Raw genomic sequence first — 14,368 nt, 5'->3', positions numbered from 1 at the left:
GAAAATGGTATTTTACTTAGATATTCTGAAAAAAAAAACCATAGAAATAAGAAAAGAATTTTATGATTACTTAATAAAAATAAAATTAATTTATACTTCTTTGACTTGTTCAAAAATTACTTTCAAAGATTCCAAAAAAGAATTTTGTTCTTTAAGAAAGACAACCACTATTTGAAAAACTAGTATAAGACAAATGGTAAAATCTCAATATCCACTGAAAGAAACTATAAAAGTACAGGTAGCACACAATTTAGAACTAGAAGCCACTCTATATAAAGATAGTGAAATAAAAGGAAGTATAGACAAAAGAGACATTAAAAAGGTACATCAATAGCTTAACTACACTAATACGGTCATAGATATTATGAAAAATCAGTTAGAAAGAATTGAACATAAACATGAACAAATTAAGCTCATAGAAAAGCCTATATATAAGTTTCAAAGTTCTAATGTAATTAAATTAAGAATAAGCATGGAAGTTGACATTGATGAGCTAAAGGATAAACTTAAGTCTATAAGTCAAGGAAAAACAGCTATTAGTACCATAGAAATTAACAAGATGACACATAAGAATCAATATTATTCAAAACTAAGGAATTATTATCCAAAACCAACCCTAACTGATGTAAGCCTTGAAGAAAGAACACAGTTAGTATAAAATAGTTTGAATGGATCTTATTTAGTAGAATAGAATTTAGATGGGTTAAGTGAATAAACTATTCTAGATCTAATGTGTAGTATGACTATGGCAGCAACTGCTTATAAAGTAAAACGAGCTAGTGATAGAGAAGCAACAGTCATGATAACCCAAAAGTTCACAGAACAATTAAGAAGATGGTGGGATAACTTTCTAACCTTACCGAAAAAAGATTTCATTTTAATTAATGTAAAACCAGAAGAGTAAATACAAGACACCACAACAACCTTAATCTTTACAATTATAAAAAACTGTTTAGGAGACCCAATTTTAACGACATAATAGGAACCCAACTAATGAACTTACGATATCCTACCATGTCTAACTACAAGTGGTATAAAGATGTTTTCATCTCTAAAGTTATGATAAGAGATGATGCAGCAGCCCCTTTTCAAAAAAAAAAGATTTATACCAGTTTTACCCAAATTCTTTTTAGAAAATTTTTTACAAAAACTATAATCTTTATTTGGTACTCAAATACCGTATGAAGGTCTAACTTTTGGTGAAATACATAATGTAGTAGTATAAACTGAAGTAGAAATATGTACTGACACCAAATTATAAGAAAACAAATAAGAAACCAAAATATGAGTAGTAAGCGAGAATTAAAAAACTTTTGTCAACAGTATAGTATTACAACTGAAAAGGCACCAACCCAAATAGAATCATTAAAAAAAGGAATATAAAGAATTATGAAAACATGTACAGGTATCAATTTTGAGAATCTTATACAACAGAAAATAAGCCAACGAAAAACTATAGGAAAAAACAAAAATGGAATAGTAAAAAGAAAAGTGAAAAGAAATATATAATCTGTTGGAAATGTAAAAAATCAGGTCATTACGCTAACAACTGCAAAACATAAGAAAAAATAAATAAAATTAGTAATGAAGAAGTAAGAAAAGCTTTAGCTACTATATTAATTGATAGTGAATCAGAAATCGAAACAGAAAAAGGATATTCTTCTGATGATTTAAGTAATTTTAATCAACAATTAGATGTACCATATTCTTCAGGTTCTTCTGAATTAGAAGAAAGAGATTCGTGTTTGTGAACAGAAATATGTAATTGTGATAGTTGTATAAAATTCTTAAATATAATTACGAGAATTTAAGGAAAGTCAATCAATACATTAACTAGAGAATTGACAAGCACTTTAATATCTATAATAGATAAATTAGAAGATTCTCCCTTAAAAGATGAGTTTATATTCTAATTAAATGATCTAATTAAAAAAAAGTCAAAAAAAAATAAAACCAGTTGAATTAAAGAGATATATAATAGATTTAGAACTCTTAAGAAAGAGTCTTCTTTAAAATATTTACAAGAAAAAATAAAATTTTAAAACTTAAAATTTTTGAATTAAAATAACACGATATCTCTCTTGACTATAGAATACTGAAGTTAGAAGAAGAAAACATAGTAAAGTTACAAAAGGAAAAGAAACGATTAGAATTAATAGAGGAAGAAGAAGAGTTATAATCATACAAAATTACATTAATGAACTAACATTACTAATTAACCATAAATAATATACTCCTATAGTAATAATGATCAAAAAATAAAAATTTGAGTTTATAGTTATGGTAGACTCAGGAGCAGATGTAAATTGTATACAGCAAGGATTAATACCTATCAAGTACTATAAAAAAATAACTAAAACTATTATCAAAGCAGAAAATGATAGAATGATTATAAAGTATAACTTCCAACGCAAAAATTTGTAAAAAAAAAGTATGCTTTTCAACTATTTTTGTAACACCCCACCATACAGAGTCTTATGCTTAAGTCATAATTCAGAGATGGCAAGGTATTACGACCTCTAAAATAAAAATTTAGTACGTATAGTATTATAAATGATTGATTATAACTAGGAGCCTTTGTAGAAAAAGGGGTAAACAAAAATCGCAACTCGAAAGCGCAACACTCCGATCCATACGTAACGAACAAGGATAAACCAACGCGAGATTATATATATACAAAGGAGTGTCAAAAATAGGAATATCAAGACTCAAAGTCCGGCTGCGAAGATAACCGGTCCGAGCATAGCAATATATACATATGATAAAATAAGGAAAACCCCAAAGGAAACCCAAAGGGACACAAATACAGAAACCTATTCTCCAAAATCTCCCAGAAGAGGAGTCATCACAGTTTGTATTATTTAATGGAGATAAAAGTATCTAAGCAAAACATATAAACTAAAACATAGTCCCGAGAACAAAGGATCTTCGCAAATCTAGAAGTCTCCAGCATGCCTCAGCGGGAAACCTCACGTCCTGCATCTGAAAACCACAAAATCCGCATGGGTGAGAACCAGAGGTCCCCAGCATGGTAACAGCTTCCACATATATAATACATAATAATAGAGGAAAGCCGAAGGCAATCTTAGAAATTCCTCCAAATAATATCAAAGCTTATAAGCAAGCTAAACCATAAGTGGCGACTGACTAAAGCTTCTTTACTCTAACTAATACTTCCCTTTCCAATTCCTTCAGACCTCCCAACCACCAGCAGAAGTATAATGTAGCAAACACAGTTAGAACAATTAAGGCATTTAGACAATTAGCAAGTAATATGCAGTCAAATAGGCAATCTCAATCAATTCACATAGTATGCATATGATGAATGCCTGTCCCTAATGGCTGATGATATCATCTGTCGGTTACCAAGCCAACCCGACATGTCCGGTAGCTAACCCGGACACAGTCTCTCTGTTGCGTATTATTATCATTAGAGGGTATCTGCGCCCTGTCGCCATTAGAGGGTATATGCGCCCTGTCGCCCTTACAACCAGAGAGAAAACACAGGCATACTTGCTTACGACATAGGGTCAAAAGAGCTTCGAGTCTCAACCTGGAGCACGTGGTGGCTAGCCACTGCTTCCTTCCAAGGAAACTCTCATCTCCAACAGTGGAAGTGCAACATTCACAATTCATTCAACAACATATATGCATTTATACTTAGCCATAATCATGGCTCTGCCGTAACACGGCAATAATCTAGCCATTCGGCTCACGGTTAAATCCATAACCAGCCAATTAATTAACAATTACGGCCTTTCGGCCCATGGCATAACAAGCACTTCCACCACCCTCCTCCGTATCTCACATAATCATGTTTGATCCTCATTGACCATTCATTTTTCCCTTGCTTCACTCGCAAGTTACCACATCACCTAGCTCCTTTTCTAGTAGCTAGGCATATCATAATGATTTAAGACATAAGTGGTGAGATCTGAGGCTTAGAAGTATGAGATTTGGCTTTTAAAACTCAAAAATCAACTTTGGGATGAAAACAGGGCCACGCGTACGCGCACTCCACGCGCACGCGTGGATGGCCACAAAACTCATCGACGCGTATGCGTCATGCACGCTAACGCGTGGATTGAAAATTAGCCAATCGACGCGCACGCGTCAGCCACGCGTACGCGTGGGTACTCTCGTGCCCCAGGCACAAATCTGGCACAGTTTTGGCACAACTTTCTGGAAAATGGCTGGGCATTGGGTGCAGCACATCGGCGTGCCTGCGCACACCACGCGCACGCGTGGATGGCGTTTTCTGGAAGAACGGCGCGTACGCGCCAAGTGCGCCTACGCGCGAGGGGTCATTCTGCTAAAAATTTTCTAAGTTAAAAGCTGTAGAATTCATAGATTTAAACCCCAATCTTCCAACGGATATAACTTTCTCATTTTAAATCGTTTTTCACCCGTTCTTTGAACGACATGGACATCCCGGATTCAATTTCATTTCTAAACAAATTTGGCACAAAATGGAGATCCGTAGTCCAAGTTATGTCCCACCAAAGTATGCCCAAAAACCATGCTTTTCATAAAACCACAAAGTGCCATTTTCAAAACAAGCCATTTTCAACTCCTTTCAAAATCAATCAAAACATGCCAATTTCATCCCTTTTCTTTGAAATCAATCAAAATATATCAAATTCAATATCAAGCCTCCTCAACTCACACATTGAGACTTTACCACAATTTACAAAATCATTATCCCATCAATTTAACCCACTTCACCCAAGTGGCTCAAACTCAAACATATTGACATATCATATACTCTCCCTCATGTCAATTTTCAACAACATCAATTCCAATAAATCATCATTTTATACAATCAATATCATACTCACCATCAACATGGTTCAATCCACAATTCAACCATAATCAATCATCAAGCATATATCACAACATGCATATTTCTCATACATCATACCATTAAGGCATCAATAATCATCATCACATATATGACCACATCATATGTATCAACCATTCAACAACATCAACAATTCAATGCCTATCTTAGGGCCTCTAGCCTAAGTATTTCCTACCACATTACATATTAGATACGGGAAATCGAAACCATACCTTAGCCGATTTTCCAAGCTCAACCGGAGCACTTCCAAACTACTTTTCCTCAAGCTCTCAAGGCCTTAACACCTCCAAGAACAGATTTTTCACCTGCAAACCCTTTTTAAACTTTTCAATATCAACAATCAAGCTCCAATGTTCACATATACACAACCTAAGCCACAATCATCACACTCATACACAACATCTCAATACCCAAATATCATAGAACCACAAATTACACTAGGGTTGAGAATCTTACCATATCCAAGGTCCAAGGAGACAAGATTAAGCTTCTCCTTCAAGAGAGTTGGGTCCTATAACATCAAAGAGCCCAAAATCTCAATATTTTTGCTCATAAAACTCGAAAACAAGGCTGGAATTTCGAAGAGCAAAACGTGGCTTACCTCAAGATTGGTTGTATGGGTTTTGTAGAGCTCTCCGTGGTGAACACGTGGCCGCAAACAGAGCGGCAATCGGAGCTCTAGATCAAAAGTTATGGTAGTTTGAAGATCAAGTGAGAGAAAGAACTTGAGAGAGTGTTCTTCCTCCCCTCTCTTCAATTTTCAGCGTGAGTTTGAGTGTTGTGAGGAGAGAGAGTGCTGAAAACTAGGGTTTTGGTTTAGTTATGTTGGACCAAGGGCCCACTTTGGATCCGGTTGGCCCGGTTTGGCCCGTTCGGTCCAATCTTGGTCCGATTTCTATAAAATTGGTGCCGAAATTCTCGTCTCAATCTCCTCTATCACATTTAGCCATAAAAATCACATTTAGGGCTTTTTAAAATAAATTCTCATTTATGGGTTAATTAGCCGTTAATTAACCAGGTTTTACATTCTACCCACCTAATTGGGAATTTTGCCCATAAAATTCAAATTTAATTACCTGAGAATAAGTGCGGATAATCCGTTCGTATCTCCGACTCAAGTTCCCAAGTGTGTTCCTCAACACCGCCTTGACTCCATGCCACTTTGACTAATGAAACCTCTTTTCCACGCAACCGTTTGATACTAGTATCATCAATTCTAACCGGAGCCACTGGAAGCATCAAATCTTCTCTTAACTGAACCGATTCAGGTTCCAACACATGGCTAGCATCAGGAGTGTACTTCCAAAGTTACGACATGTGAAACACGTCGTGCAGGTTCGAAAGATGAGGTGGTAGAGCCATCCGATACGCCACCGGTCCAACCTTCTCCAGGATTTGAAATGGACCAATGTATCGAGGGTTCAACTTCTTTGCTTTAATCGCCCTACCTACTCCCGTGGTCGGAGTAACCTTAAAGAAGACATGGTCTCCTTCCTCAAATTCTAAGGGCTTTCGCCTATGATCGGCGTAACTCTTTTGACAACTCTGCGCCGCAAGCATCCTATCTCGGATTTTCTTGACTTGTTCAGTGGTCTCAGCTATCATCTCCGGCCCCAACAAGCCCTTCTCTCTAGCTTCATACCAACATAGCCGAGATTAACATTTTCTCCCATACAAGGCCTTATACGGAGCCATTCCGATGCTCACATGATAACTATTATTGTATGCAAACTCCACTAACGGCATATACTGATCCCAACTCACCGGTTGGTCCAAAACACAAGCTCTCAACATATCCTCTAGTGTTTGGATCGTCCTCTCGGATTGACCATCTGTTTGAGGATGGTAAGCCATTCTCAAGCTTAATCGGGTTCCAAAAGCCTTCTGAAATGCACCCCAAAACCTTGAAGTAAAATGAGGATCTCTATCAGAGATTATAGTAGCAGGTACACCATGAAGTCTCACAATCTCCTTTATGTATAACCGTGCTACCTCCTCAAGGGTGTAAGTCATACGAATGGGTAAAAAGTGAGCTGACTTCATCAGTCGGTCCACAATCATCCAGATAGCATCAAAACTAGCCCTAGTCCTTGGCAATCCTGACACAAAGTCCATTGCAATACTTTCCCACTTCCATTGTAGAATCTCTAAAGGTTGCAACATCCCGGAAGGTCTTTGATGTTCAATCTTTACCTTTTGACAAGTTAAGCACTTCGAAACATATTCCGCCACATCATTCTTCATACCCGGCCACCAGAACATCGCCTTTAAATCATGGTACATCTTAGTACTTCCCGGGTGAATGAAGAATCCGCTTTTATGTGCCTCCTTTAAGATATCCTGCCTCAAAGTGCCAACATCCGGCACAATGATCCTACCCTTGAATCTCCATAACCCATCTTTTTCTTCCGACACTCTCCACTGTTTCCCTTGCTCAATAGCCGGTAACACCTTCTATAACGCTTCATCATTTTGATGAGCCTTTAGGAGTTCCGACTTAAAGTCACTTGAGATTTCTAATCAGCTCAAACATAAGGTTCCGGATACTTCTCGAGCACTAATTTTTAAACTCTCGAATCCCTTGAGCAACTTCTCCTCTTGGAGCATCATCCAAGCCGCATATAACAACTTCCGACTTAACGCATCTGCCACTACATTCGCCTTTCCCGGATGGTAATGCAACTCAAAGTCGTAGTCCTTTAATAATTCCATCCACCTCCTCTGCCTCACATTAAGCTCTTTCTGATCAAAGAGGTACTTCAAGCTCTTATGATCAGAGAAAACTTGGAACTTAACCCCATAGAGATAATGCCTCCACACTTTCAAGGCAAACACAACCGCAACGAGTTCCAAATCGTGCGTAGGGTAACTAACTTCGTGAGGTCTCAACTGTCGTGAGGCATACGCCACCAGCGGATAATTTATACGCTTTTTGGCATTGTTTTTAGTATGTTTTTAGTATGTTCTAGTTAGTTTTTAGTATATTTTTATTAGTTTTTAGTTAAAATTCACTTTTCTGGACTTTACTATGAGTTTGTATGTTTTTTTGTGATTTCAGGTATTTTCTGGCTGAAATTGAGGGACCTGAGCAAAAATCTGATTCAGAGACTAAAAAGGACTGCAGATGCTGTTGGATTCTGACCTCCCTGCACTCGAAGTGGATTTTCTGGAGCTACAGAAGCCCAATTGGCGCGCTCTCAACGGCTTTCGAAAGTAGACATCCTGGGCTTTCCAGCAATATATAATAGTCCATACTTTGCCCAAGATTTGATGGCCCAAACCGGCGTTCAAAGTCACCTTCAGAATTCCCAGCGTTAAACGCCGGAACTGGCACAAGGATGGGAGTTAAACGCCCAAACTGGCACAAAAGCTGGCGTTTAACTCCAAGAGAAGTCTCTACACGAAAATGCTTCAATCCTCAGCCCAAGCACACACCAAGTTGGCCCGGAAGTGGATTTTTCTGTCATTTACTCATCTTTGTAAACCTTAGGCTACTAGTTCTCTATAAGTAGGACCTTTTACTATTGTATTTTCATCTTTGGACGTCTAGTTCTTAGATCATCTTGGTTCTTCTGGTTCCCTCTCTGGGGCCGAAGCCAATGATCACACTATCACTTATGTATTTTCAACGGTGGAGTTTCTACACACCATAGATTAAGTTGATGATCCGTGACACTCATCATCATTCTCACCTATGAACGTGTGCCTGACAACTACCTCCGTTCTACCTTAGATTGGGTGGATATCTATTGGATTCTTTAACCGGAATCTTCGTGGTATAAGCTAGAATTGATGGCGGCATTCAAGAGAATCCGGAAGGTCTAAACCTTGTCTATGGTATTCTGAGTAGGATTCAATGATTGAATGACTGTGACGAGCTTCAAACTCGCGATTGTGGGGCATTAGTGACAGACGCAAAAGAATCATTGGATTCTATTCCGACATGATCGAGAACCGACAGCTGAATAGCCGTGCCGTGACAGGGTGCGTTGAACATTTTCATTGAGAGGATGGGAGGTGGCCACTGACAATGGTGAAACCCTACATACAGCTTGCCATGGAAAGGAGTAAGAAGGATTGGATGAAGACAGTAGGAAAGCAGAGAGACGGAAGGGACCAAACATCTTCATACGCTTATCTGAAATTCCCACCAATGAATTACATAAGTATCTCTATCTTTATCTTTATGTTTTATTCATCATTCATAACCATTTGAGTTTGCCTGACTAAGATTTACAAGGTGACCAAGCTTGCTTCATACCAACAATCTCTGTGGGATCGACCCTTACTCGCGTAAGGTTTATTACTTGGACGACCCAGTACACTTGCTGGTTAGTTGCGCGAGGTTGTGATAAAGAGTTGAGATTACAATTGTGCGTACCATGTTGATGGCGCCATTGATGATCACAATTCCGCGCACCAATACGCCACCACATTTTGATGTTGCATCAACACACACCCCAGACCCTTCAATGAGGCATCACAGTACACCTCAAATGGCTCGTTTGGCTCAGGTAACACTAACACAGGTGCATTGGTCAACTTTTTCTTCAATGTCTAGAAGCTCTCCTCGCATTCAAGAGTCTAAACAAACGGAGTGTCTTTGCGGGTTAACTTTGTCATTGGCAAAGCTATCTGTGAAAAGCCCTTGATAAACCTTCGGTAATAGCCAGCTAAGCCCAGAAAACTCCTTATCTCCGTTACGGTGGTTGGTTGCTTCCAATCCATTACAGCCTCCACCTTAGTTGGATCTACGGCTATTCACTTCTTACTCACCACGTGACCCAAAAACTTCACCTCACTCTTCCAAAACTCGCACTTAGACAGTTTTGCATAAAGTTTCTTCTCCTTTAGAATCTGCAACACGGTCCTCAAGTGTTCCGCATGCTCTTCTTCAGTCTTGGAGTAAATCAGTATGTCGTCAATGAAGACAACAACAAATTTATCCAGAAATGGACGGAAAACTCTGTTCATGTAATCCATGAATACTGCTGGAGCGTTTGTCAACCCAAAGGACATTACAGTGTACTCGTAATGACCATAACGAGTTCTGAAAGTGGTCTTAGGGATATCCTCACCCCTCATCCTTATCTGGTGATAACCAGATCGCAAATCGATCTTGGAGAAAACTCCAGCTCCTTGTAACTGATCCATGAGATCATCAATTCTCGGCAATGGGTACTTATTCTTTATTGTAACCTTGTTCAGCTGCCTGTAATCCACACAGAGCCGCATACTCCCATATTTCTTCTTTACTAGTAACACTGGAGCACCCCATGGAGAGACACTCGGCCAGATAAAATTCTTACCCAACAAGTCTTCCAATTGAGACTTCAACTCAGTCATCTCTAACGGTGACATCCTATAAGGAGCACTTGAGATTAGTCCCGCCCCGGGCACCAAGTCAATAGCAAACTCAACCTCTCGGTTAGGTGAAAACTCATCAATATCATCGGGAAACACTTTCGGAAACTCACACACAATCGGAATCTGTTCCAACCTTTGATTGTCACCCGAACGCCCGCGGTTAACAACAGGATACCCTGACATTCGGTTCTGGAACAGTTCACCATCATCGAATTCAAGTAATAATTATTCACCACGACCGGCCCTTCTGTATCTTCCGACATAAAGTACAGATTAGTCCTAACACAATTCCAAATAGAAAAACTTCAATCATTCTTTTTTGTTTGAAAGGGAAGGAAAAGGGGAGGTATTGTTTCTACCTCCTCTTTTTTATGAAGAGAATGAATCTTTTTATCGAAGGCCGACTTTGTAGAACAATCAAGCAGGACATGGTTCTTAGATAACCTGTCCAATCCCAAGATAAGATCAAGACCGATCATCGGTAAGCAGATTAAATTATGAACAAAATCACGCTGCTTGAACCTAAAGGAAACTTTCGGGCATCCTAGCCTAGTTACCATGGCTTCATGGGTAGCATTATACACTCTTAGATCATAACCTAAGGTTACAATCTTCAATCCTAACTCATGGGCTTTCTCAAATGCAATGAATGAATGTGATGCTCCCGAATCAAATAAAGCATTTAAAGTTTGACCAGCCATCTCACAGTTACCTCGAATGAGTGTCTCAGATCCCTCGGCACCTACAGCTGAGGTGGTGAACATCCGACCAGTCTATTGTGCTTTCCCAGCACCTTGTTTCTGCTTCTCTGGACAGTTTGGGACCTTATGTCCCGCCTTACTACAGTAATAGCACAAACCCCATCCGGCCATACACGGGGCTCCCGGATGGTGACTTCCACACCTAGCACAAGCTTGCTCATTCTGTGGTTGCTTCCCAAACCTTTTCCCTTGGGAGTTGTTGTTGTTGGGCCTCCTGAAAGAACTTTCCCACTTGAAAGGCGGACCTCTAGGTGCAAAGTTCTTCCCTCGGTTCTGTGGGAATGGTCCCTTGTGATTTCCTCTCTCAGCGGCTGCCTTCTTCACACACTCTTCAGCAACCCTACACTTGTTTACCATCACAGAGAAAGTTCTGACCTCTATTGGTCCCTGAGCTCTATTTTTGTTGTTGCCATGATTGTTTATCCGTTGCCCAAGAGCTTCAGCAGTGGCTTGCATTGTAGCAGCCATGTTTTCCAACATAGTCATAAGGTTCACCGGGTCATTAGGGTTAGTCTCTGGTACACGAACATTAGTACGACCTCTACCACGGCCTCTACCACATCCATGAGGCACCATCTGATCCCTATACACACCCAACAATCGATATTAAGTTGATCAGTCTCAATATCGGAAGTTTAGTGCTTCAAGTCCCAAATGCATGCTCATGAACGTTTATGCCAATTATATCAAGTAGATATACTAACGGCACATAACACACACACAGAGAATACACAAAAGCATAGTCAGTCCGTCCCTCAGGCTCTACAGGAACGAACTGCTCTAATACCATAATGTAACACCCCACCATACAGAGTCTTATGCTTAAGTCATAATTCAGAGATGGTAAGGTATTACGACCTCTAAAATAAAAATTTAGTACGTATAGTATTATGAATGATTGATTATAACTAGGAGCCTTTGTAGAAAAAGGGGTAAACAAAAATCACAACTCGAAAGCGCAACACTCCGATCGATACGTAACGAACAAGGATAATCCAACGCGAGATTATATATATACAAAGGAGTGTCAAAAACAGGAATATCAAGACTCAAAGTCCGACTGCGAAGATAACCGGTCCGAGTATAGCAATATATACATATGATAAAATAAGGAAAACCCCAAAGGAAACCCAAAGGGACACAAATACAGAAACCTATTCTCCAAAATCTCCCAGAAGAGGAGTCATCATAGTTTGTATTATTTAATGGAGATAAAAGTATCTAAGCAAAACATATAAACTAAAACATAGTCTCGAGAACAAAGGATCTTCGCAAATCTAGAAGTCTCCAGCATGCCTCAGCGGGAAACCTCACGTCTTGCATCTGAAAACCACAAAATCCGCATGGGTGAGAACCAGAGGTCCCCAGCATGCTAACAGCTTCCACATATATAATACATAATAATAGAGGAAAGCCGAAGGCAATCCTAGAACTTCCTCCAAATAATATCAAAGCTTATAAGCAAGCTAAACCATAAGTGGCGACTGACTAAAGCTTCTTTACTCTAACTAATACTTCCCTTTCTAATTCCTTCAGACCTCCCAACCACCAACAGAAGTATAATGTAGCAAACACAGTTATATCAAATAAGAAATATACAAATAGGAACAATTAAGGCATTTAGACAATTAGCAAGTAATATGCAGTCAAATAGGCAATCTCAAACAATTCATATAGTATGCATATGATGAATGCCTGTCCCTAGTGGCTGATGATATCATCTGTCGGTTACCAAGCCAACCCGACATGTCCGGTAGCTAACCCGGACACAGTCTCTCTGTTGCGTATTATTATCATTAGAGGGTATCTGCGCCCTGTCGCCATTATAGGGTATATGCGCCCTGTCGCCCTTACAACAAGAGAGAAAACACAAGCATACTTGCTTACGACATAGGGTCAAAAGAGCTTCGAGTCTCAACCTGGAGCACATGGTGGCTAGCCACTGCTTCCTTCCAAGGAAACTCTCATCTCCAACAGTGGAAGTGCAACATTCACAATTCATTCAACAACATATATGCATTTATACTTAGCCATAATCATGGCTCCGCCGTAACACGGCAATAATCTAGCCATTCGGCTCACGGTTAAATCCATAACCAGCCAATTAATTAACAATTACGGCCTTTCGGCCCATGGCATAACAAGCACTTCCACCACCCTCCTCCGTATCTCACATAATCATGTTTGATCCTCATTGACCATTCATTTTTCCCTTGCTTCACTCGCAAGTTACCACATCCCCTAGCTCCTTTTCTAATAGCTAGGCATATCATAATGATTTAAGACATAAGTGGTGAGATCGGAGGCTTAGAAGTATGAAATTTGGCTTTTAAAACTCAAAAATCAACTTTGGGATGAAAACAGGGCCACGCGTACGCGCACTCCACGCGCACGCGTGGATGGCCACAAAACTCATCGACGCGTATGCGTCATGCACGCTAACGCGTGGATTGAAAATTAGCCAATCGACGCGCACGCGTCAGCCACGCGTACGCGTGGGTACTCTCGTGCCCCAGGCACAAATCTGGCACAGTTTTGGCACAACTTTCTAGAAAATGGCTGGGCATTGGGTGCAGCACATCGGCGTGCCCGCGCACACCACGCGCACGCGTGGATGGCGTTTTCTGAAAGAACGGTGCGTACGCGCCAAGTGCGCCTACGCGCGAGGGTCATTCTGCTAAAAATTTTATAAGTTAAAAGCTGCAGAATTCACAGATTTAAACCCCAATCTTCCAACGGACATAACTTTCTCATTTTATATCGTTTTTCACCCGTTCTTTGAACGGCATGGACATCCCGCATCCAATTTCATTTCTAAACAGATTTGGCACAAAATGGAGATCCGTAGTCCAAGTTATGTCCCACCAAATTATGCCCAAAAACCATGCTTTTCATAAAACCACAAAGTGCCATTTTCAAAACAAGCCATTTTCAACTCCTTTCAAAATCAATCAAAACATGCCAATTTCATCCCTTTTCTTTGAAATCAATCAAAATATATCAAATTCAACATCAAGCCTCTTCAACTCACACATTGAGACTTTACCACAATTTACAAAATCACTATCCCATCAATTTAACCCACTTCACCCAAGTGGCTCAAACTCAAACATATTGACATATCATATACTCTCCCTCATGTCAATTTTCAACAACACCAAATCCAATAAATCATCATTTACACAATCAATATCATACTCACCATCAACAAATCCACAATTCAACCATAATCAATCATCAAGCATATATCACAACATGCATATTTCTCATACATCATACCATTAAGGCATCAATAATCATCATCACATATATGATCACATCATATATATTAACCATTCAACAACATCAACAATTCAATGCCTATCTTAGGGCCTCTAGC

Source organism: Arachis duranensis, chromosome 9 (genome assembly GCF_000817695.3).
Source record: "Arachis duranensis cultivar V14167 chromosome 9, aradu.V14167.gnm2.J7QH, whole genome shotgun sequence".
NCBI classification, from domain to species: Eukaryota; Viridiplantae; Streptophyta; class Magnoliopsida; order Fabales; family Fabaceae; genus Arachis; species Arachis duranensis.
The sequence above is the reverse complement of the archived record's forward strand: the minus strand, read 5'-3'. Positions refer to the sequence as shown.